Source organism: Musa acuminata, chromosome BXJ3-4 (genome assembly GCF_036884655.1).
Source record: "Musa acuminata AAA Group cultivar baxijiao chromosome BXJ3-4, Cavendish_Baxijiao_AAA, whole genome shotgun sequence".
In the NCBI taxonomy this organism is placed as follows: domain Eukaryota; kingdom Viridiplantae; phylum Streptophyta; class Magnoliopsida; order Zingiberales; family Musaceae; genus Musa; species Musa acuminata.
Genome location: NC_088352.1, coordinates 28216534 through 28242510, shown reverse-complemented (window position 1 = coordinate 28242510; position 25977 = coordinate 28216534).

The following is a 25977-nucleotide window of genomic DNA, read 5'->3' as shown; positions in this document are numbered from 1 at the left end:
TTTAAAGTAATGCATAAAGATGTAATATTAAATGGTTATTAACAATTTTATGCATGAGATTTTAAGTTATCCATGATCATGAGCTTGTTTAATCTTCTTGATTTAATTTCAAGATCTATAGCAAAAATCATGTCTGAATATATGAAAATGTTAATTTCATTCTCGGATTCACTTAACAATTGATATCCTAACAATCAGATTTTCTCATACACTTATAAAAAATATTTTTCTAAAATAGATTTGATGAAATGATTCCTGCTTATAAATTCCATCTTGAAATATGAATGATAGTGTGTTTGCTTGCAAAGATTTGTTTCACATTCATATCTCCTATGATTCATGTGCAGAAAAAGAATTTATAAATCATAATACAATGAGATTTCTTATGCAAAAATAAAGTGCTTTTGTGATTCTTTGCTAAAGAGAATAATCATAATCATGATCTTGATAATTATAACATGAAGCTCTTTATAAATCAAGATCGTTTATTATGCTCCCTACATTTATCAAAAAGGGTTTCTTCAAATGAAATGCAATTCAATGAAGTGTCATATTGATATCTTGAAACTTGGAATATTTTAAAATGTGATCTTGATAAGAATGTTTCAAGTTGCTCTTTGTACTATATCTTTTCGAATGAATCATGAGCCTTGATATCATATATTTCATAATACAAGATTTATTTGCCTTATGTCTTGAACTTTCATGCTTATCTTAATTTGGCATATAAAGACTAAGGCATGCTTAGATGAAAAAGAATCTCTTAAAAAAAAAAAATGCTTTTCCCATCTAATCGAGATTAATGATTTCATGATATTTTGTGAATCTCGAAATTAATTTTAATGACTTGATTATGAATTTCAAGTTAATGATTTGATTTGAATAAGTTTTATCTAAATCATAATCTTGATCTTGCAAAATTGAAGTCACAAATAATATCTTGTGGTATTCATGGATTGAAACATTGTATGCTTAAATTAATCATTCTTCTATGTTTCAAAAATTCCTTAAAAGCCTTATGTGATGATTGAAAACTAACTTGCTTTATGATGAATCACGAATCATGACTTGATCTATGATGTAAATGCTTTGAAATGATTGAAATATTTAATACTTTTATGCTCTTCCCCCTACTTTCTTCTTGTTTTCAATGATAAAATGGGGAGAAGTTTTGATCATGCATGGTAGGATATAATTTGACAAAATTGATACCATCATGATATGAAACATTTATGATGTGCAATTATGCATGCAATACTTGTGCTTTCTAATTATGATGTGATGTATTGCATATAATGTAAATCATGATTTAAAATGCTATGAGTGCCAAGTTACACATTTTGAGAAGAAATTGTTATATTGAAACATTAATGTAATTATGAATGGTGATATGATATCATGCATGTAATACTTCAATAATGATGCATGCAATGATAAAATATTCATGATGAAAAATTGTCTTGACATTCATAACTTGATTATTCATCATTTGTCATGATTTTGAAATCGTTGTAAAAGGAAAAGAGAACTACAAAACTGTATTCTCTCTTTCTTTTTTACAATGACAAAGGGGGAGATAGCTAGCTTGTACAAGTCAAGAAGATGCAAAAACTTGATTGCTAGCTTGCCTATTTTAAGTAGCAAAGATTGCTAACTTGCTTATTTCAAGAAGAAAAATTGTCTTCTTGAACATCACTATCTTGAATATCTCAAGAAGCAAAACTTGCAATTTGCACATTGCAATAGGAAGCAAGAATCATGAGCTTACACAAGAAAGCTATCTTGCATTTGCTTTCGAAATTTTTGCTAGCTTATATATTGTGAAACTTGTATATCGTAAAAATTGCTAGCTTGTTGGTCTAAAGAGAAGCAAAAAGTTGTTATCTCAAAAGAAGCAAATGTGCTATCTTGCCTATCTCAAGAGGCAAAAATGCTAACTTGCGCATCTAGCAAAGTGAGCAAAATTTTCAAGAAGCAAGAGTTGCCTTCTTGAACATCTCTAATTTGCTAGCTTGCATGATGTAGAACTTGCTATCTTGAACATTACCAAAAGTGCTATCTTATATGCTATAAAACTTGCATATCTAAAACTTGATAGCATGAATGTTCTAAGCATGATGTAACACTTGCTAAATCTTCTAGCTACAAGATTGCATGATGATAAAACTTAATATTATGATTTTCATGCAATGAGTTGAACCAATATCACACACAAACGATTAATTGTGATACTTCTCCTTTTTGTTGATGACAAAGGGGGAGAAGTATGTTGATGACATGACATGTGATGCATAAAGTTTATGCATATGTTCATGTTGACGTGTTGCAAGTATTCATGATGAATATTGCAATGACTTGAATTCAGTTTGAATTCAAGGTTCTATCAATATGGCATATTGATAGGGGGAGTTTGTTTAAACTCCGGGAGTTAAGTTTAACTCCATCATCAAGTGGTTGTCATCATCAAAAAGGGGGAGATTGTTGAATCTCGTATTTTGATGATGAAACTACTTGATATATGTTTATGATTTAATCTGCGTTTTGAGTGACGCAGGATGCTTCGATCAGGATGAGATAATTAAAGCAGGAAAATCATGTTGTGCCGAAGGAACATGTCAGAAGATTGGACGTCGGGCCGGTGGATCGGTCGACGTATCGACAGAAGGCTTCGGGCCATGGAATCGGGCATCGGCCCAAGAAGAGCGGGTATTGTGCCAAGGATATCGGAGTTGCGGAGTCAACTGGCCGATTGGGCAATAGGCTGCAGAAGAGGACGATGCGCCGAAGAATCGGACGAAGCGTCGAGGGACCAATGACATATCGGACAACTTGGTTAATTGCTTAGGATTAATTGTCTCGATCGAAGTTTTGTTTTAATTGTGCAGGATTGACTATGATAACGATGAAGACATAAAGCGAAACAAAGTGTCGGAGTCAAGCGCGAAGGATTTGTTGCGAGTTCGAGAGTTCGACGGAAGTCCGAAGGTTCGTCGGGAATGCTACTGGAACTAGCCGAGAATGAGTTGGGAGCTTGCCGAAGGGTTTTTCGGAAGCTCGCCGGAAGGTTCGTTGGAAGTTCGCGGAGCTCACCGAGAAAGATCGGAGCTTGCCGACGAAGCTCGTTGGAACTCGCTATGATCAAATCATGAAGTCTAGGAGCTTGCCGGGAGTCCGCAGAATAGTTTCCGAGAGTTCATCGGAAGACCGTCGGAAGTTTGCCGGAAGCTCGCCAGAAGAAGTCTTGACTTGCGGACTTTGTAATAGCTTAGAAAATGTCTTTTAATTCATAGTTAGTACGTTAATTAGGGTTAGGATTAGGTGTTAATCCTATAACCCAAGTAGGGGCCAATTAGGCCCAAGTTCAGACTGGTTTGGACCAAGTTTGGAGCCAAACCAAGTGAGCTGGAATAGTGAAAGAGGTGCAACCGCCCCAGCCAAGAGGTGCAACCGCCCAGGCTATGTCTCCCAGCGAGATTGGGCGGTGCAACCGCCCCAGCCAAGAGGTGCAACCGCCCAGGGCTCAGTCTCCAAGCGAGACTGGGCGGTGCAACCTCCTCTGTCAAGAGGTAGCACCGCCAGAGCTCAAGTTTCGAGCTCTGCCAAGAGGTGCAACCACCGAGCTCGGTCTTCGAGCTCTGGCAGAGAGGTACAACCTCTTTGGACAGGAGATGCATCGCCTGAGCTCGGTCTTCGTGCTCTGGCAGAGAGGTGCAACCACCTTTGGCAGAGAGGTGCAACCTCTCTGGTCAGGAGATGCACCACCTGAGCTCGGTCTTCGAGCTCTGGCAGAAAGGTGCAACCACCCCTGACAGAGAGGTGCATCCGCCTGAGCTCAGTCTTCGAGCTCTGCTAGGCGGTGCAACCTCTCTAGTCAAGAGGTGCAACCGCCTGATCCCGGAATTCCGGGATTTGATCGTTTTGAGCTCCAAATTTGAACTGGGTTAGGGCCTATAAATACCCCACCCGTTCAGCACAGAAAGGATACAGATCCACTCTGAATTCCTGATCTTTTCTGTGATTCTAAGAGCTCAAAATTGTGTAAAGTCCAAAAGTTCTCCTCTTTCTGTTCTTCAAAGTCTTGAGTTGTAAAGAGAGGAGAGAAAGGATCTGTAAAGGTTGTCTCCTGAGCCTGTCAAAAGGAGAGAAACTGTAAAAGGGCAGTTGGCCTTCGCCTATTGAAGGAAGGCCTCTAGTTGACGTCGGCAACCTCATCGGTGGAGGAAGCCAAAAGTGGAGTAGGTCAAGACTGACCGAACCACTCTAAATCTCTGGTTTGAGTTTATTTTTGAGCACTTTATCATTACTGCAAACCTCCTACATAGCTACTGCCCTCTGCGCTTTTACGAACGATTCTCTAAGTTCAGATCTTTCCGAATCTGCATTGAGACGTAAATCGGTGTTTTCGTACGATCTTTACATCGTAGTTTACGCTTACGCTTTGATTCCATTCATAACTGCGAACTGCTTTCTGCACATTCACAAAAAGATTTTCAAAGTTTAGTTTCTGCGTTTAGACGTAAAACTGCGTTTAGACGCAAAACTGTGTTTAGACGTAAAACCACGTTTAGACGCAAAACTGCGTTCAGACGCAAAACTGCGTTCAGACGCAAAACTGCGTTCAGACGTAAAACTGCGTTCAGACGTAAAACTGCGTTCAGACGCAAAACTACGTTTAGACGTAAAATTGCGTTTAGTCGTAAAACTGTGTTTAGACGCAAACTGCGTTTAGACGTAAACTGCTCTTAGACGCAATCTGCGCTTAGACGCAAACTGCGCTTAAATGCAAACTGTGAATCGGCTTTTGCATCATAATAGATTTTATTAAACGAACACACCTTTCGGTTTTTAAATTGCTGTAAGATTTCCGCTGCACTAATTCACCCCCCCCCCTCTTAGTGCTCTAGATCCTAACAGGTTACACTAAGATGCTGATTGGATCCTGATCCCCACTAGAAGTCTGCCGGAGACTTCCGTTTCACGTGCTGAGGGTGTCGCGTGACTCGTTAGTAAAATAGTGGGAGCATATTAAGATAGAAGTCCATATCTTGATAGTTTATTTCTTGCAAAATCTGCATGTTATTCATTTCTGCTACATCTTTATTTTCAGAAAATGTCGCTTTCAAATCCCTTACGTGGCATACTTGATGTCAACCGCCTCACTGGTCCAAATTATACGGATTGGCTCCGTAACTTGAGAATTGTTCTCACAGCGGAGAAAATCGTGTACGTCCTTGATACAGTGATGCCTACGCCCGAAGAAGGGGCAAGCGAGGATGAAATCGCTCGCTACGTGAAGTACATTGATGACTCCACTCTTGCTCAGTGCTATATGTTGGGCTCTATGACTCCAGAGTTACAGATTCAACATGAAAAGATGGATGCCAGATTCATTCTCCTACATGTCCGTAAATTGTTTTGAGGAACAGGGAAGGACTCAACGATATGAGATATCCAAGAGCCTTTTCCGCGCTAGGATGACTGAGGGGACACCGGTTCAGAACCATGTCCTAAAGATGATTGAGTGGATAGAGAAACTCACAGGTCTAGGAATGGTCCTAGAGGATAACTTGTGTGTGGACATTATGCTTCAGTCCCTACCATATTCCTTTTCACAGTTCATAATGAATTTTAATATGAACAAGCTTGAGGTGACTCTCCCAGAGCTCCTCAATATGTTGAGGGAGGCAGAGAGTACTATTAAGAAAGAGAAGCCAGTTCTCGACACTTGTGAGACCAGAAAGAAAAAGAAAGCAGAAAGGTCCCTTCATAAGGGAAAGGGCAAGGGCAAACAAGGTAAAGCAAAGGTTGCTAAGAAAGACCCAACAAAGGACAAAGGCCAGTGCTTCCACTGTGGTAAAGATGGGCACTGGAAGAGAAACTGCAAAGAGTACCTTGCAGAAAGGGCGAAACAAAAGCTTGATGAAGCTTCAGGTACATTCATGATCAATCTCCATTTGTCAGAATCTTATGATAACACATGGGTATTGGATACCGGTAGTGCTTATCATATATGCAATTCGTTGTAGGTTCTGGCAAGGCCTAGGAGACTTGAAAGAGGCGAGATGGACCTCAAGATGGGTAATGGAGCAAAAGTTATTGTATTAGCTGTTGGCGAGGTCGCCCTACATCTGCCTAGTGGAGCTTTTATTGCATTAGATGCATGTTATTTTATTCCTTCTATTATCAAAAACATTATCTCCATTTCATGTTTAACAGTTAGTGGATATAAATTTATTTTTGAGAACAATGGTTGTTCGATATTATTAGATGATAAGATCATCACGAAAGGAACATTGCATAATGGTTTATTTATGTTAGACACCACTCCACATATCATGAATGTAAATGTGTCCAAAAGGAAACGAGATGAGTTGAACAGTGCATACATGTGGCATTGTAGGCTAGGTCACATCCATGAAAGAAGGATTCAAAAGTTGCTAAATGATGGATATCTAGATCCATTCGACTATATGTCTTATGCAACTTGTGAGCCTTGCATTCGTGGAAAATTGATCAACTCTCCATTTAGTGGAACTGGAGAGAGAGCCACTGAGTTGTTGGAACTCATACATAGTGATGTTTGTGGACCCATGTCAACTCATGCCATTGGAGGTTACTCCTACTTCATTACATTTACTGATGATTTCTCAAGGTATGGATATGTGTACTTAATGAAGTACAAGTCCAAGGCCTTTGAGAAATTCAGAGAGTATAAGAATGAGGTGGAGAACCAGACTGGAAAGAGTATCAAAACTCTTCGATCAGATCGAGGAGGTGAGTACTTAAGTACAGAGTTTACTCAGTTCCTCAAGGACCATGGGATATTATCCCAATGGACACCTCCTTACACACCTCAGCTCAATGGTGTCTCTGAAAGGAGAAATCGTACTTTATTAGATATGGTACGGTCCATGATGAGTTTCGCTGACCTACCCATCTCATTCTGGGGATATGACTTAGAAACCGCAGCTTACCTTCTGAACAGAGTTCCAACTAAGTCGGTAGTGTCTACACCATATGAGATATAGAAAGGGAAGAAGCCTGATCTTAAGGTTGTTAAGATTTGGGGGTGCCCAGCCCACGTTAAAAGACACAACCCCAATAAGTTAGAATCAAGGACAGAACGATGCATATTTGTGGGGTACCCCAAGGAAACTTGTGGGTATTACTTCTGTCATCCCGAGGATAAAAAGGTCTTTGTAGCTAAGAGAGCAGTGTTCCTTGAGAAGGAACACATTCTTGGCGGAGATAGTGGGAGAATGATAGAGTTGAGTGAAGTTAGAGAACCAAGCTCAAGCACCACTCTACAGCCCGAGTCTGTTCAGGTACCTAATACACAAGTTTCAACTTTACGCAGGTCTGATAGAGTATCTCATCCTCCTGAGAGATATGTGGGACATATTAGAGGAGAGGATGCTGAGGATATTAATCCTCAGACCTACGAGGAGGTTATTATGAGTATAGACTCCGGGAAGTGGCAAGAAGCCATGAATTCTGAGATGGATTCTATGTACTCCAATAAGGTTTGGAACCTAGTTGATGCGCCCGAAGGTATTGTACCCATCGGTTGCAAATGGATCTTTAAGAAAAAGATCGGAGTAGATGGAAAGGTAGAGACCTATAAAGCAAGGCTAGTGGCTAAAGGGTATCGTCAAAGGCAAGGTGTTGACTACGACGAAACCTTCTCACCCGTAGCAATGCTAAAATCCATCAGAATTCTATTGGCTATTGCAGCACACTATGATTATGAGATCTGGCAGATGGATGTGAAAATTGCATTCCTCAATGGGAACCTCGAGGAGGAGGTGTATATGATGCAACCTGAGGGATTCGTGTCCAAGAACTACCCAGATAAGGTGTGTAGGTTGCTTAAATCCATTTATGGACTAAAGCAAGCTTCCCGAAGTTGGAAAATAAGATTTGATGAGTCAATCAGATCTTATGACTTCGTTAAGTACGAAGATGAGCCTTGTGTATACAGGAAGGTAAGTGAGAGCGCTATCACCTTTTTGGTGTTATATGTGGATGACATCCTCATCATTGGGAATGACGTAGGAATGCTATCCACTGTAAAGACTTGGTTATCTAGACACTTCTCCATAAAGGACTTAGGGGAAGCATCCTATATCTTGGGGATTAGAATCTATAGAGATAGATCTAAGAGGATGCTTGGCTTGTCCCAGTCCAGGTACATAGAAACCATTGTCAAAAGGTTTGACATGGAAAACTACCAGAAGAAAGGGCAAACATGAATATGATACATTATGCCTCAGCAATAGGGTCTATCATGTATGCCATGCTATGTACTAGGCCTGATATAGCGCATGCTCTGAGTGTCACGAGCAGGTATCAGGCGGATCCAGGCTTGGAGCACTGGAAAGCAGTAAAGTGTATCCTTAAGTAGGACTAAGGATCTTTTACTAGTATATGGAGGTAATAGCCTTAAGGTTGAAGGCTTCACTGACTCAAGTTTTCAGTCTGATGTCGATGATAGCAAGTCAAATTCAAGGTATGTGTACACCTTGAATGAAGGAGCAATGTGCTGGAAGACTTCCAAGCAAGATACCACTACTGACTCGACCATAGAGGCGGAGTACATTGCTGCATTAGATGCAGCAAAGGAGGGAGTCTGGATGAAGAAGTTCATCACAGATTTGGGAGTCATACCGAGTAACGACAAGTCGACTTCCTTATATTACGACAACTATGGGGTGATTACTCAAATAAGGGAACCCGGGTCTCATCAGAAGTGTTCTGAGGAGGTTCCAACTTATAAGAGAGATCGTAACCCGAGGAGATGTAGTAGTAGAAAGAGTTCCATCCGAAGATAACATTGCAGATCCACTGACAAAGCCGTTGTCTCATATTGTCTTTGAGCATCACAAGAGTCTGATGGGGATCAGACACATAGGTGATTGGCTTTAGGTCAAGTGGGAGATTGCTAGTCATAGGTGCCCAGCAAGCCAATCACGTGAGTGATGGCACGTGTGACTTGATACAGAATCTTTTTGCTTATTATATTTTGGCGTATATCACTTTATAACTATTGCATAAATGCATATATATATTGTGATGTCCTTGGATTTGTGCAATGGGAATCGGATCGTGATGAGATCACGATAATGAGATCGATTCACCTTTAAACACATATCCTAAATAATCCCGGTCATAGGTTACTCGAGAGGGACATCGTGATAACTGGATAGACTGGTGTGCTGTATACCCGTCCATATGATGGATGCAGCTGGTCTCATAGCTGCTCGTGTAGGGACACTAGGGATACAGTATAGGTGCTCATTGGAGAATGAGTTCACTGATTGATCCGCTTATGGAATCCTGGATGGTTGATGATGCCTTATTGTCAGACAGTGATTCCGTAGTCCTAGTGGTGTATCTGGTCCTTAGACTTGAGACACCAAGGATGTCCTGTATGAGTGCTCCACTCTTTGATACCAGACTTATAGGTTTGGCTGTCCCAGATCTAGTACAACTGGTCATTGGGAGTGGTAGTCGACCTTACGAGGGCTATTGAGTGTCGACAGAGGATCATCCACTCTCGGCGTCATGAGAGGAATATCCCATGTGTTCTTGCTCAGACAAATCCCTGGCCAGGGTCATTCGGGTTGAGAGAGAAAGAGTTCTCCGGGAGAATCCGATTAGAGCGAGACTCGAGTAGAAACCGTACGGTCTCTTGGATATTAGATGGATGAGGGACTATAGGTACATGGTAACTGAGGACAGACAGGTCCAATGGATTGGATTCCCCTGTATCGTCTGGGGACTACGGCGTGGCCTAGTATGTCCGTAGTCGACGAGTCAAGTGAATTATTACAGAGATAATAATTCACTCAGTCAGAAGGAGTTCTGACAGGTATGACTCACGGCTAGCTCGATATTGGGCTTAGAGGGTCACACACATATGGTAGGCATTGCGATGAGTAGAGGTTCAGATATGAGATATCCGACGGAGCCCTTGTCTTATTGGATGCAGATCCAATACCCTAGGGAATGACCCATTAGGGTTTGACACGGGATCTCTATAAATAGGAGGGATTCACAGCCTCATAGGCTAGAGTCTTTGCTTGCCTTTTCTATTCTCCTCTCCCTCTCCACCTCAGAGTAGGCCTGGAGTTTTGAGGAGCATCGTCGCAATCCTGCTGTGTGGATCACCGCTAGAGAGGAGGACGCTTGACCTCCTTCACCCTCTCCTAAGGATCTGCAAGGAAACAGGGATATACGATCTCCCTAGGTAACACAATCTCTATACGCAGTTTTGTGTTTTGCGGATTTTTGCGCACCAATCTTCGCACGACGACGAACATCTTTTTGTGAATCGGGGATTTTTGTTTTCTTGTTCTTCCGCTGCGAATGTGATGTCGCCCCCATGATTTCCCAACAGAGGGGAGGAGAATAGGAGAGGCAAGCAAAGGCTCTAGCCTATGAGGCTCTGAATCCCTCCTATTTATAGAGGTCCCCTGTCAAACCCTAATGGGTCCTCCCCTAGTGGGTATTGGATCTGCATCCAATAAGACAAGAGCTCCGTCGAATATCTCATATCCGAACCTCTACTCATCGCAATGCCTACCATATGTGTGTGACCCTCTAGGCCCAATATCGAGCTGGCCGTGAGTCATACCTTTCATAACTCCTTCTAACTCAATGAATTATTATCTCTATAATAATTCACTTGACTTATCGACTACGGACGTACTAAGCCACTACGCCGTAGTCCCCAGACGATACAAGGGAATCCAATCCATTGGACCTGTCTATCCTCAGTTACCGTGTACCTATAGTCCCTCATCCATCTAATATCCCAAAGACCGTATATCAAGCATGGTGCTGTCAGACCCATACGGTTTCTACTCGAGTCTCGCTCTAATCGGATTCTCCCGGAGAAACCTTTCTCTCTAAACCCAAATGACGCTGGCCAGGGATTTGTTTGAGCAAGAACACATGAGATATTCCTCTCATGACGCCGAGAGTGGATGATCCTCTATCGACACTCAATAGCCCTCGTAAGGTCGACTACCACTCCTAATGACTAGTTGTACTAGATCTGGGACAACCAAACCTATAAGTCTAATATCAAAGAGTGGAGCACTCATACAGGACATCCTTGGTGTCTCAAGTCTAAGGACCAGATACACCACTAGGACTACAGAATCGCTGTATGACAATAAGGCATCATCAACTATCCAGCATTCCATAAGCGGATCAATCAATGAACTCATTCTCGAATGAGCACTTGTACTGTATCCCTAGTGTCCCTACACGAACAACTATGAGACCAGCTGCATCTATCATACGGATTGGTATACAGTACACCAATCTGTCCGGTTATCACGAAGTCTCTATCGAGTAACCTATGACCGGGATTATTTAGGATCTGTGTTTAAAGGTGAATCGATCTCATTATCGTGATCTCATCACGATCCGATTCCCATTGCACAAATCCAAGGACATCACAATATATATATATATATATATATATATATATATATATATATATATATATATATATATATATATATGCATATATGCAATAGTTATAATGTGATATACGCTAAAATATAATAAGCAAAAATATTCTGTATCAAGTCACACGTGCCATCACTCATGTGATTGGCTTGTTGGGCACCTATTACTAGTAGGTACCATTGCTTGGGGGGCAGTGCTAGGTGGTACCACCACCCAGATTGGCGGTACCACCGCCTAGCACCCTGCAAGGGTGGTACAATCGCCCAGACTAGCGGTACCACTGCCTGACATAGTCTCGAAGATTGTGCCACGACGGTGAGACTTCTTGGGGCACTGTTTGGGCCTCTTATTAGGCCCAACACAATCCTTACATGGGCCTAGCTGACCCCTAATTGGGTTGACCTAAATCCAAACCCAATTACGTGCTAACTACAATTCCTAAGACATAATCTAAGCTAAATAAGTCTGTAAGTCTATTCTTCCGGTGAGCTTCCTGCGATCTTCCGGCGAACTTTTGACGGTCTCTCGGTAATGTTCCGGCGGACTCCCGGCAATCTCCTGGACTTCACAATGATCTTCTTGGCAAGTTCCGACGAGCTTCTCTAGGAAGCTCCGAGACTTCTCGGCTGGTTCCGATAGAACTTACGATGAACGTCCGAACTTCCGACGAACTCTCGAACTCCCAACGAAATCGCGTCCTTAACTCTAGGACTTGTAAAACATACTATCGTAGTTAATCCTGCACATGTAAAACATACTTCGATCTAGACAATTAATACTAAACATTTAATCATGTTATCCGGCATGTCATTGGTCCCTCGACGCTTCGTCCGATTCTTCGGCATTTCATCCTCTCTTGTGGCCTATTGCCCAATCGGCCAGTTGACTCCACAACTCTGACATCCTTGGCGCAATATTCGCTCTTCTTGGCCCGATGCCCGAATCCACGGCTCGAAGCCTTTTGTCGATACGTCGACCGATCCTCCGGCTCGACGTCCAATCTTCTGACATGTTTTCCCCCGGTACAACATGATTTTTCCTACTTTAATTATCTCATCCTGATCAAATCCTGATCAAAGCATCCTTAGCATCCTGCGTCACTCAAAAGGCAGATTAAAACATAAACACATATCAATTGGTTTCATCATCAAAATACGAGATTCAACATAAGTGTGCCTTCATTTGTGTTGCTTTGGGTCGCACCCCCACTTGATCTCACAATGCATCTACCAATGCATTCTCTCAACCGAGATCATGCGACAACTCCTCGCCGCTCACTCGGTCCATTGAGCTTCGTAGAGTTGTTATTTTTTTGAGGTACTCCTCCTCAACATATGCGGCCTGTTGCACATGATTCTCCCTTTAGAAAAATGGGATCTATCCCTCCTGGATTACTGTCCCATTGGAGCAACATCTCTATACGCTTCTTTCTCTCTAAAAGTTTCGGAGACCACTATCCTCTTGGACTACTTTGATTTGCTGAACAAATTATGCATTGTTCTGCATCATACAAACACACTTGCTAGATTGCAACTCCATGTCAATACAGCCCCCGCTGCACCACTCAAGGCCTAGCAATATGTTGAACTCGCTGCACACTTCAGCCTCTTACGGACATATCCTTCTCATGTCGAAGAGAAAGTTTCTATGCTCCATAGTGCCGACTTTTAATCGCCTTGGGATGGCCGCGAACATTCCATCGTCCACATACAAGCCCATGCACGAGTACCAAATTCTTCAAGTTAGCAATTCTTCTCACCTCTGTGAGCTTTGCATAACTCTTTCGGTCGCTGAGCAACTCATTCCACCTTTTATAGTCTCATCCTTTACCAAGCACCTCACTTGCCTTGAGCACCATCAAGTATAGTTGTCAACGTTGAGCCATAGCTTGAACTCAGCCATCCCAACCTTTATGTACTCCGTATTCTTCCAAGCTTGCTTATTCTCGTGATACCTCTTGCGTGAAGGGTTGGCGAATAGTTCGTGGCAATACGATACACACGACATAGTCCTATGAGGGACTATATCATACGGAGGTATGATCGAGAGCTACTGGGAGCTCCACTTCAGTGAACAACATGACGATAAAAAGGGCTATGGATTCAAGGAGTGAAGGCCACAGTACCGCACAGGCGGATCTTCCATGCGTGCATCGAATTTTGCATTGGATGAAAGCCTTGGTTATCAGCATATGGGGGGCTGTGTTGCACCAAGGGAAAAGTTCGAATGCAAGTACCAGTGAGTCCCATGGGAGGGACTTGATCATACAGAGGTATGATCGAAGCAGCTAGAGAGTTGGATTGCTCCAGAGCCCATATTCGCTTAAGGGAGCCCGGCAAGTCAGAGGACAAGGTCGAGTAATCGAACGTTGCTACCAAGGAAGCTAAGGAGAATAGAATCGGTGCAAACCCTACAATATGATGGTAGAGGCCATGCATGGGAGTTACAGTTTATCTTTCCATCGATCAAAGGGAGCTGCTTGGAGAACACATAAGTGTTAAAGTAGGGGGTCTAAAAGGGCGAGGAAGCGACAACGAGTCCAAAGGGACTTAGCTACCCAAAATCAAGCATCAGTTAGAATGGAGGTAGACTCAGAGGAGTGCCATAGAGACATATCTACTGATTATTAAGAAAAGAGATGTAGATGCGAGGCGACGGATAGTAGGGCCATGGGCATGGCAGCGCTATGGTACCGCAGAGGCGGGACTTCCGTGAAAGTCATTGATCCCTTGCTCTCATGGAGGGAGAGCGCTTGGTCGTGAAAGGGGTCGAGGAGGTAGAGCATGCAGAGGTAAACTCCAAGTACCAAGACAAGGCTAAAGGGCAGAAGCTAAGGAACTTCGTAAGACCGGTGTCAACGAGCTTCTCATCAAGATAGCTGAAAGTGAAGGACTTTGGATCATACAAGAGTGCACGACCAAGGAACGAAATAGGTAGTATATGGTGCTATACCTTTGCTACTTAGTGGAGTAGGCGGTCAGGTTGATGGAGAAGATGCACGCACGACCAAAACTATTAGAGACTTACTTTAAGTTGGGGTGAAAACTTTCTACATTCCAGAAGCTCGATGGCATTGAGAAAGTGAATCATGATAGCTAACTTAACGCAAGGAGTACAAACACTTCGAGTGCTTTAGAAGTGTGAACAAAGAGCAGGCGAAGGTCAGTAACCGGCTCGATGCATGGAGTACAACCCTTGAGGAGGCGGGCAAAGTCAAGTAACCATTGCCTTCTCAACTCTTAAGAGAATGGGTGAAATCGAGTACTCCAATTCTCTTGTCTATCCAGCAGAGAGCTCTACATAGGTTCAAAGACCCTTCAAAGATAATAGAAGACAATAGTTGTCAAATCCTTACCAATAGTGATCAGTGCTACTGAGAGTAGATTATTCGCTTAATTTCCTAATAGAATGCTAATCAAAAGCGGAAGTGATGCGAATCTACTTGGAAGTGACAACTAAATGAAAGAAGAGTCGATGGATAAATTTTACGGAGGAAGGACCCAAAACTTTAAAAGTTTGCAAGGCGATGCTCGTTAAAGCTCCAACAAGCATCTACCCAGTTTAAGCAGCATGAGACATTTGAGAGACTGGCGCATAGTAAGGATGGTATTTTCCTTCATCTAGAGGATCCGTAGGAACCAACAAGGATCAACACAACTCAGCCAGCCTCACACTAGAGTCAAAGTCATTGGCGAATTAAAGCAGCATAACAGATCAAAAGTTCGACTACTCAACAATAATAGCGAAGAGCAATTGGGAGTCAAGAGGCGCGTTATAGTTGGAGCGGAAGATTGAAGACTCAACAAAGGCGAGGAGTTGCAGTGTCAGCAAAAGGCTTCGACGAGGACGTCGAAGGAATAAGTGGGGGAGAATGTCACGGGTAAAGTTCTAAATATGATGTTTAATATAATACTTATGTATGTCTATATCTTTTGGTTTGTTCATGCTTTGCATAGCATATAGAGGGATGGTTGAAGACTTAATAACCCCATTTTAGTTGGGTTTGGTAGCCTTCTTAGGCTTATAAATAAATGTTGTGTCATGTGGATACTTGTGAGAGATAATCATTCTACAGTGGATCATTTTGACCCTTTGTTATGCAACTATTCATAGCTTGTAAAGTCTGTTTGTAATTTTCATTGTTTATGAAGTATTTTCGGAAATGTTTGCTTATGGATCCCGAGTGAGGCATTTTCTCTAACATGTTTTTCTCTTTTGTATGTCCTAAGGGACCATGGGAGGTTTCGGGGAGGCTGACCTTTGCGAACGGATATACAAGGGTGCCGCACGACTTAGGCAAAGCTAGCTAAGTTTGTGACAGTAGGTCACGACGATCGAACTACTATAAAATTGGTGTGCCTTCTCTTCTTTGCCTTTTTCCTTTATACTTCTTACTGATTTGGTTGCTCACTCCACTTCACACTTTCTCTAAGTTCAAAGTATTTTCGATACAATTTTATCGAAATGATTTTTTTAAATACTTGATATTTTTAAGAAAGCACTAATTCACTCCCCCTCTTAGTGCCAATTTCGGTCCTAACAATTAGTATAAGAGCCAAAGTTTTTTTCATTTGGTTTAACATCTACGATAAATGGCTTTTACTAGCAATCAAGAGGGTCTTTCTATCACTCATCCTCTTATGTTCAATAGGACAGACTACATGTATTGGAAAACTAGAATGAGAATTTTCTTGGTTTTATGGATTTTGATTTATAGAATATTGTTGAAAGCGGTTTTGGAAAGTCTTCCAGACCAATGAACAAATGGAATGATTTGGAGAAAAAAACTTTTTCTTTGAATGCTAAAGTACTGAACGCTTTGTTTTACACTATTGATAAAAATGAATTTAATCAGGTTTCTATATGCGAAACTGAAACTGCATATGAGATTTGGCACACACTCGAAGTCACACACAAAGGCACAAGTAGGGTTAAATAGTCAAAAATTAATCTTTTGGTTTATAGTTATGAGTTGTTTTATATGAAACTAAGTGAGACTATTGGAAATATATATACTCGTTTTACGGATATCGTCAATGGTCTAAAAGCACTTAATAAAAGTTTTTCTAATTTTAAACTTGTTAATAAAATGCTAAGATCCCTTCCAAAAAGTTGGGATCCTAAAGTAATGGCAATACAAGAAGCAACCGACTTGAACAATTTTCTGCTCGAAGAACTTACTAGGTCTTTGATAGCCTATGAAATAACATGTATTGCATATAATGATCTTGAGAATAACCTTTCAAAGACAAGGACTTGACACTTAGAACTAAAGAAGACCACTTGGGAGAAAACTCAAGTGATGATGATGATGATGACTTAGCACTTCTTCAAGAAAGTTTAAAAAATTCTTAAAAAGAAACAAAACACTGAACAAAAGTGAACTAAAAAAGGACCAAATAATTTGCTATGAATGCAAAAGGCTAAGGCACTTCAAAAATGAATATCTCTAAGTGAAGAAGAAGCTATCAAAGAAAAACAAAGTGTTCAAAGCTATTTGGGACAACTCAAGTACATCCGAAGACAAGAAGCCTACCAACAAAGAAGAAATTACAAATTACGCATTAATAGAATTTGGCAATGAGGTATGTAACTTAAACCTATCTTCTTTATCTTATGATGAATTATTTAATGCCTTTAATGATTTGTTTGATGATTTTAAATTAGTTAATAAAAAGTATAAATTATTAAAAAAGGAGATGCTTTTCTTGTTAATGAATTTGATAAATTAAAAAATGAGCATGATGATAGTATATTAGCTCCTTACATTAAGTATGAAGAGATAGATTCACTTAAGAAAGAACATATTTTGCTATAAGAAATATTAAAAAATTTTAAAATAGGTAATAAATCTCTAAACATGATCCTTGCTAGTAAGGGTCATGTTCATAGAAAGGAAGGAATTGGCTTTGTAAGTAACACTCAACAAAAGCTAACTATCTTCGTTAAAGAACTCACATTATATATTTCACCCGGAAATAAATATAATTTTTGGGGTAGATTTGGACATTATGCCTATAGATGCTTATTTAAAAAGTATAGTACATAGAAATTAGTTTGGGTTCCTAAATGGACCATGAATAATTGAATCTAATCCTTGTATAATTGAAATACCACACAAAAATAGATATATGATTGTCTGAAAACATAATAACATATATACTATCAATATTGATGATTTTTGTGATGAAACATATTTTTCGGTTTTAAACGATGATGCATAACTTTGGTATAGGAGATTAGGTCATGCTATCATGAAATTAATCTCTCAAATTTTAACTAGAGAACTTGTAAGAGGAATGCCTAGCATCAAGTTTGTCAAAGAAAAAGTTTGTGATGCATGCCAACTATAAAAATAAATAAAATATAGTTTTAAATCAAAGAATTAAGTAAGCACCTTTCGACCACCACAATTGATCCATATGGATTTATTTAGACTAATTAATACAACAAATCTAGGATGTAGTAAATATTCCTTTGTAATTATTGATGATTACAGTAGATACACTTAGACATACTTCTTGGCATACAAAAGTGATTGCTTTAAATATTTTTTAAAATTTTATAAACTTGTTCAAAATGAAAAGGGTTTTATGATTGCCTTTATTCGAAGTGATCATGATGGTGAATTTCAAGACTATGATTTTAAAAAAAATTATGATTTAAATGGGTATAACCATAATTTCTCTACTCCAAGAAATCCACAACAAAATGGAGTAGTTGAAAGAAAAAATATAAGTTTACAAGAGATAACAAGAACCATGTTAAACGAACATAGCCTACCTAAATATTTTTGGACCGAAGCCATTAACACAACATGTTATGTCATGAACAAGGTTCTTATAAGACCATTACTTTCTAAAACTCATGAATTGTGGAATAATAAAAGACCCAACATTTCATATTTCAAAGTTTTTGGTTGTAAATGTTTTATTTTAAATGAAAAATATTCCTTAGGAAAATTCGATGTAAAATCTGATGAAAGCATATTTCTTGGATATTCCTTTATTTCTAAAGCATGTCTTATCTTTAATAAAATAATTTTAATCATCGAGGAATCCATCCATGTTGTTTTTAATGAGTTTTCCAAATTTAAGAAAAATAATTTTGATGATGATTTTGATTTTGATGCTTTAAATTTAAATGAAAACTCTCCTCCCCCAATACGTAGATGCTCATCCTAAGGGGCTAATCATTGGAGATATATCAAAAGGTATTCAAACTCGCTCTTCTTTTAAAATTTTTTATGCTAATACTATCTTTTTTATCTCAAATTAAACCAAAATACATTGACGAAGCCCTAAAAGATGATCCATGGGTTATTGCAATACAAGAGGAGTTAAATCAATTTGAGAGAAATGAGGTGTGGAAGCTTATTTCTAGACCTAGTGACCATTTAGTAATTAGTACTAAATGTGTCTTTAGAAATAAGCAAGATAAACTTAGTATCATGGTTAGAAACAAGGCTAGATTAGTAGCCAAATGTTTCAACCAAGAAGAAGGTGTCGATTATGAAGAAACCTTCCCTGTGGTTAGACTTGAAGTCATAAGAATTCTCCTTGTCTATAGTAGTTGTAATAATTTTAAGTTATTTCAAATGAATGTTAAAAGTGCTTTTCTTAATGGCTTGATTTCTGAAGAAGTTTATGTTGAACAACTATCTAGATTTGAAAATTCTCTCTTTCCTAACCATGTTTTTAAATTATCTAAGGCTCTCTATGGGTTAAAATAAGCCCCTAGGGCTTAGTATGAGAGGCTTAGTTCTTTCCTTATTCAAAATAATTTTATGAAAGGCAAGATCGATACTATATTATTTATTAAATATTTTAAAAATAATTTTCTTATTATTCAAATTTATGTTGATGATATCATTTTTTGTTCTTCAAATGAATCCTTGTGTGAATCGTTTGTCAAGAGTATGAGCCAAGAATTTGAAATGAGCCTAATAGGTGAATTATCTTTCTTCTTAGGATTACAAATTAAGAAATTAAGTGATGAAACTTTTATTAGTCAAACTAAGTATGCTTTAGATCTATTAAACTTATTTAATATGCATAGTGCTAATGCTATTGATATACTAATGAGCACTTCTACAAAGATAGATATGGACATTTATGGAGAATATTTTGATAAAAACATGTCAAAAGATTGGATGTCGAGCTGAAGGATCAGTCGACGTATTAGCAGAAGGCTTCGGGCCATGGGTTTGGGTATCGAACCAAGGAGAGCAAAAATTACACTAAGAAAATCGGAGTTGCGGAGGTCAACTAGCCGATTGGGCAATAGGCCGCAAGAAAGGACGATGCGTCGAAAAATCGGACGAAGCGTCGATGAACCAATGACATACCGGACAACATTTAATTAAAGCTTTGTAATAATTATCTAGATCGAAGTAGGTTTTAAGTATGTAGGATTAACTATGATAGCGATTAAGTCATAAAGCAAAATGAAGTCCCGGAGTCAAGAACACGATTTTAGAGGTGTCGCGGGCTACAGCAAGGGTGCGCCCTGCCGAGAAGTAGGGACGACAGTGCTGGAGAGGAGGAGGTTGGTGGCCAGGGAGCAGCGGCAGCGGCAAGGATCAACGAGGGAGAGGCGAGGTTACTACGATAACAAAGGGCTCTATTTCTATCGCACCGTAAAAGGAGCCGCTGGCGACACCGAAGCCTCGTCGAGGGCTAGGATCGACGAGGAGAGGATTGCGGCACTTGGCAGTGGTGGTGGCGCTGTTGGGAGTAGTGTCACCAAGAGTCACCACGAGGAGGGAGGCAACCGGCACTCATAGTGGCAGGGGAGATCGGCGGTTGCGGTAGGGGAGACTAGCGGGCGACGATGGAGAAGGAGGCAATGGTGGTGGCGCGGCTGGGAGTAGCATCACCAATGATCGCCAAGGAGGGGAGGTCGAGCGACTACGGCTGCGATGCATGGGGAGGTGGGCGGCGGTGGAGAAGAAGGCAGCGTTGGTGGTGGTGGCTCCTAGCTGAGCAACAATGGCGGTAGTGGTGGTCCATCGGCTAGGAAGCAGCGGCGACGGGTGGGCTGGCCGGAAGCAGGGGAAGTAGGGGTGGCTGCAGCTTCTTCTTCTTCTTTCTCTTCTTTTTTTTTTTTAACGATGATAGCTACTTGGTGGCTGGGCAGCAATGGCAGCGGTAGAGAAAGGGTAGCGGTGGTCGCTGGCCAGGACGTAGAGGTTCCTTCTTTGTTGAGAAGGATCGGCGTTCATGGCTGTCAGCTTCACCCTTCCTCTAATAAATTTCTTTCTCTTTTTTTTTTTTATAACTACGGCAATACTATAGAGAGAATGCTAAAGATCACTACTCCGATACCAAATGATAAGACTCTAAGGTTTTATCGTAAATAAAATGGAAGAAAAGGGATGATCACTTCGAGGGGATCAGCCTCCTTGATCACTTCGAGGGGATCGACCTCCTTGATCATTTCGAGGGGATTGGCCTCCTAGGGTTTATCATAACAGACTGGAATAATATTTTATTGATTGATTCATTGATTGATTTCCAAAAGAAAGGGTTACATCACTATTTATAGAGTTCCACCTAGAGTCCACTAGGACTTGAACTCTTAATAATAAATAACTATTAAATAAACGTCTATCCAACTCTAACTGAACTAAACAAACTTAATAAAAATTATTCAAAAGCTCATAAAATAAAAGGGTCCTAACATGCTGACTCGATCCTAACACCATTAAGGTATAGTTTGTCACCTCTCCTTCATTGGTTTGTTTCTTGTCTTCAGATGAGCTCGATTCATCCCAAGTTGCCTTAAGTGCTTTCTTTTTCGTTGGCAACTTCTTTTTCAGTTTAGTACACTCATCTTTGGAGTGCCTTGACTTTTTGTGTTCATAGCAAGGGGTTATGTCCTTTTTAAGTTTATTTTTAGATTCTTATTTTATAAACTTTTTAAAATTTATTATAAAGATTTTAAAGTTGTCATCACTTGAGCTTGCGCTTGAGTGGTCTTCTTTTGTTCTAAGTGCCAAATCCTTCCTGTTCTTTAGAAGGTTATTCTTATGTTCACCACGTGCCTTCCATATCATTTCATATGTCATCAATAAACCAATGATTTCTTCAAGTGAAAATTTGTTTAAGTTCTTTGCCTCTTGTATTGCAGTTACTTTTGAATCCCAATTTTTAGAAAGAGATCATAAAACTTTATTAACAAGTTCAAGATTTGAAAAATATTTGCCAAGAACTTTTAAGCCATTGACGACATCCGTAAAACGGGTGTACATGTCAACAATGATTTCACTTGGCTTTATTTGAAATAGTTCAAAATTATGCATCAAAAGATTTATTTTAGACTCTTTAACTCTATTTGTGCCTTCATGAGTTATTTCTAGTATGTGCTAAATCTTATATGCAATTTCACATAAAGAAATACGATTAAACTCATTTTTATTCAAAGAATAAAATAAAGCATTCATAGCTCTAGCATTCAAAGAAAAAGTCTTCTTCTCTAAATCATTCCATTCATTCATTGGTTTAGAAGACATTTGAAAACTACTTTCAATAATATTCCATAAATCAAAATCCATAGAAAACAAAAAAACTCTCATTCAAGTTTTCCAATATGTCAAGTCTGTCCAATTGGACATAGGAGGATGAATGATAGAAAGACCATCTTAATTGCCAGTAAAAGTCATTTCTCTTAGGTGTTAGACTAAACGAGAAAAACTTTGGCTCTAATACCAACTGTTAGGATCAAAATCGACACTAAAGAGGGGGTGAATTAGTACTTTTGTAAAAGTTACGATTTAAAAAATCCTCATTCGATAAACCGCATATCGAAAAGATGCTTAACTTGAAAATATTCATAGAATGTAATGAGTAATAAAATTAGTAAGTAATAAAGGTAAATACCAAAAGAAAATAGTGTTAGGATCGAGAGCACTAAGAGGGGGGGGGGGGGAATTAGTGCAGCGGAAAACTTTCTGCGATTAAAATTGAAAGTTACGTTCGAACGATAAAAATGATTTTTGTGTAAAATCCGATTCTAAGCAAGATGATATTAAAGTTAATCTATGCAGGGAGTTTGCAGCTATGATGAAAACCAGAATATAGGCGCAAGCTGAAATCCGACGTTCGTACGAAGAAACTGATTTACGTCTAAGTGCTGATTCGTAAATCACTTGATTAGGCAAGATGCAGTTTAAGAAAGAGTATGAAGGCAGTTTGCAGTTATGGTAAAGCTCAAAACGTAAACGTAATCTGCAATATGATGATCGTACGAAAAAGCAAATTTACGTCTAAACGCTGATTCGGAAAGTAAAAGGTTTGAAACCCGATCGTAAAAGCGCAGAAGGCAGTAAGCTTTAGATGAGGTTTGCAGTAAAGATAATATGCTCAAAGTAAATGCAAACCAAGATTTAGAGTGGTTCGGTCAATCTTGACCTACTCCACTTTTGGCTTCCTCCACCGACGAGGTCACCGACGTCAACTAGAGGCCTTCCTTCAATAGACGAAGGCCAACCACCCTTTTACAGTTTCACTCCTTTTGATGGGCTTAGGAGACAACCCTTATAGAAATTTTCTCTCCTCTCTTTATAACTCAAAACTTGAAGAACAGAGGGAGGAGAACTTTTGGCCTTTACAACAATTTTGAGCTATAAGAATCACAGAAAGATGTCAAGATTTCGAGTGTTAGTTTCTTCCTTTTAGTGCTAAATGGGTGGGGTATTTATAGGCCCCAACCCAGTTCAAATTTGGAGCTCAAAACTGTCAATTCCCGGAATTCCGGGATCAGGCGGTTGCACCTCCTAATTGGGGCAGTTGCACCGCCTAGCAGAGCTCGAAGACTGAGCCTCTGGGCGGCGCCACCTTTGTCAGGGGTGGTTGCACCTCTCTACCAGAGCTCAAAGACCGAGCTCAGGCGGTTGCACCTCCTGACTGGGGCGGTTGCACCGCCTGCTAGAGCTCGAAGACCGAGCTCAAGCGGTGCTACCTCCTGTCAGGAGAGGTTGCACTGCCCAGTCTCGCTTGGAGACTGAGCCCAGGCGGTTGCACCTCCTGGCTGGGGCGGTTGCACCGCCCAGTCTCCCTGGGAGACTTAGCCCAGGCAGTTGCACCTCCTGGCTTCGGCGGTTGCACCTCCTACAGTAATCAGGGTCCGAATGGGTAGATCCATTCGGCCTAAATTGGGTTTTTCAGGGGCCCAATTGCCCCAAGATTAAGCCAATGGGATCACCTCCCATTACCAACTTAATCATTGTGCTAACTACGATAAATCCTAAGACAATTTCTGCAGCTTGCTCCGGTGCGTCAATCGTATCTTCCGGCGAGTTTCCGGCGAACTTCCGTCGATCATCCGATGAACCCTCGGTGATTCTCCTGCGGACTTCCGGCAAACTCCTGGACTTGCGACGATACACTTGGCGAGTTCCGACGAGCTTCTTTGGCAAGCTTATGGACTTCTCGGATTTGTTCCTATAGAACTTCCGACGACAGTCCGAACTTCCGTCGAGCTCTCGAACTCCCAACGTGATCATTGTCATGACTCCGGCGCAACTCCTGCTGCATGTCTTACTTTCATCGTAGTTAATCCTGCACACTTATCTCAACATATAGGTTAGATAATAAATGACTATTGACTTCATCATCAAAATCCGAGATTCAACAATCTCCCCCTTTTTGATGATGACAATCAATTGATAATGGAGTTAACCTTAACTCCCCCTGTCTACATGCCATACTTGAGATAAGTCATTTTTGAATTCAAGACCTAAGAATTCAAGTGACATCTCTGAAGATGATGTCAATACTTGACATTCATTCTTACATAACAATTTTGAATGATGGTAATTGTAACAATTCATCATATTGTAAGATATCAACATGTAAAGCTGTGAAGTAAGATTTTGATATCATTAACATCAGTGTTTATAGCATATTCTATATATGGCATATGTTCATATATCTCTTGATGATGCAGACATGGCATAATCATAGCATCAGTGTTTATAGCATCAAATCAATTCATATATTTCTCTCCCTTTGTCATCAACAAAAAGCATAATAGATGTGATACTAGGAGAACAATATAAGCAAGTTATTAAGCATATAAAGGAAGGCATGATACGTATAATGCTTTGAATACTTCTTCTCCCCTTTTTTGTTATAATCCTTTGTGCATGAAGGAGGAAAGTCATTTTATCAAATCCATTTCGGAAAAAATATTTTTCAAAAGAGTGTGTTTGATTTTTGTCATTCCAACTATTAAGCGAATCCGAAAATGAGATGGATTCTTTCATGCATTCGGACAAGATTATGCTATAGTTTTTCAAAAATCAAAACATTTCAACACATGGCAATCAAGTGATCCAATAAAGTCCGAAAAATAATTTTGACTAGTTTATCTATTCGGACACATCAACATTCCTAATCCTCTTCTTATGAAATCAAATTGTTCTTCACTTAGAGGTTTTGTAAAAATGTCAGCTGGTTGATGTTTAGTATCAATGAACTCTATGGTTACGTCATGATTAGTAGCATGATCTCGTATAAAGTGAAGTCTAATATCAATATGTTTTGTTCTTGAGTGTTGTATAGGATTCTTAGTCAAGCATATTGCACTTGTGTTATCACATTTAATGGGAATATTCTTAAGATTAACTTTGTAATCTTCTAAGGTGGTTTTTATCCATACAACTTGGGCACAGCATGCACTTGCTGCAATATATTCAGCTTCAGTTGTTGATAGTGCAACCGAGTTTTGTTTCTTAAATGACCAGGAAACAAGGGCATGTCCTAAAAATTGACATGATCATGATGTGCTTTTTCTATCTAGTTTACAGCCAGCAAAGTCTGCATCAGCATAAGCAATTAACTCAAAATTATTTGATTTTGGGTACCATAATCCTAGATTTGTGGTACCATTAAGATATCTAAGTATTCTTTTAACTGCTTTGAGATGAGATATCTTAGGGTTTGATTGAAATCTAGCACAAAGTCCTACACTGAACATGATGTCTGGTCTGGTTGCAGTGAGGTAAAGTAAACTTCCTATCATACCCTTATAAGTTTTTTGATCGAAGCTTTCTCCACTTTCATCAATTTCTAACTTAGTAGAGGTGCTCATAGGAGTGTTAATAGCCTTTGAGTTGTTCATATTAAACTTTTTTAATAAATTCATAGCATATTTAGTTTGACTAATAAAGATGTCATTACTTAGTTGTTTGATTTGCAAGCCTAAGAAGAATATTAATTCTCCCATTAAGCTCATTTCGAATTCAAGACTCATAGTTTTAGCAAAAGATTCACAAAGAGATTCATTCGTAGAGCCAAAGATAATATCATCAACATAAATCTGGACAATGAGAAAATTATTTTCAAAATTCTTGATGAACAATGTAGTACCAACCTTGCCTTTTGTGAAATTATTTTCAATAAGAAAAGAACTAAGTCTCTCATACCAAGCCCTTGGGGCTTGTTTTAAACCATAGAGAGCTTTAGTTAATCTAAACACATGATTAGGGAGGCT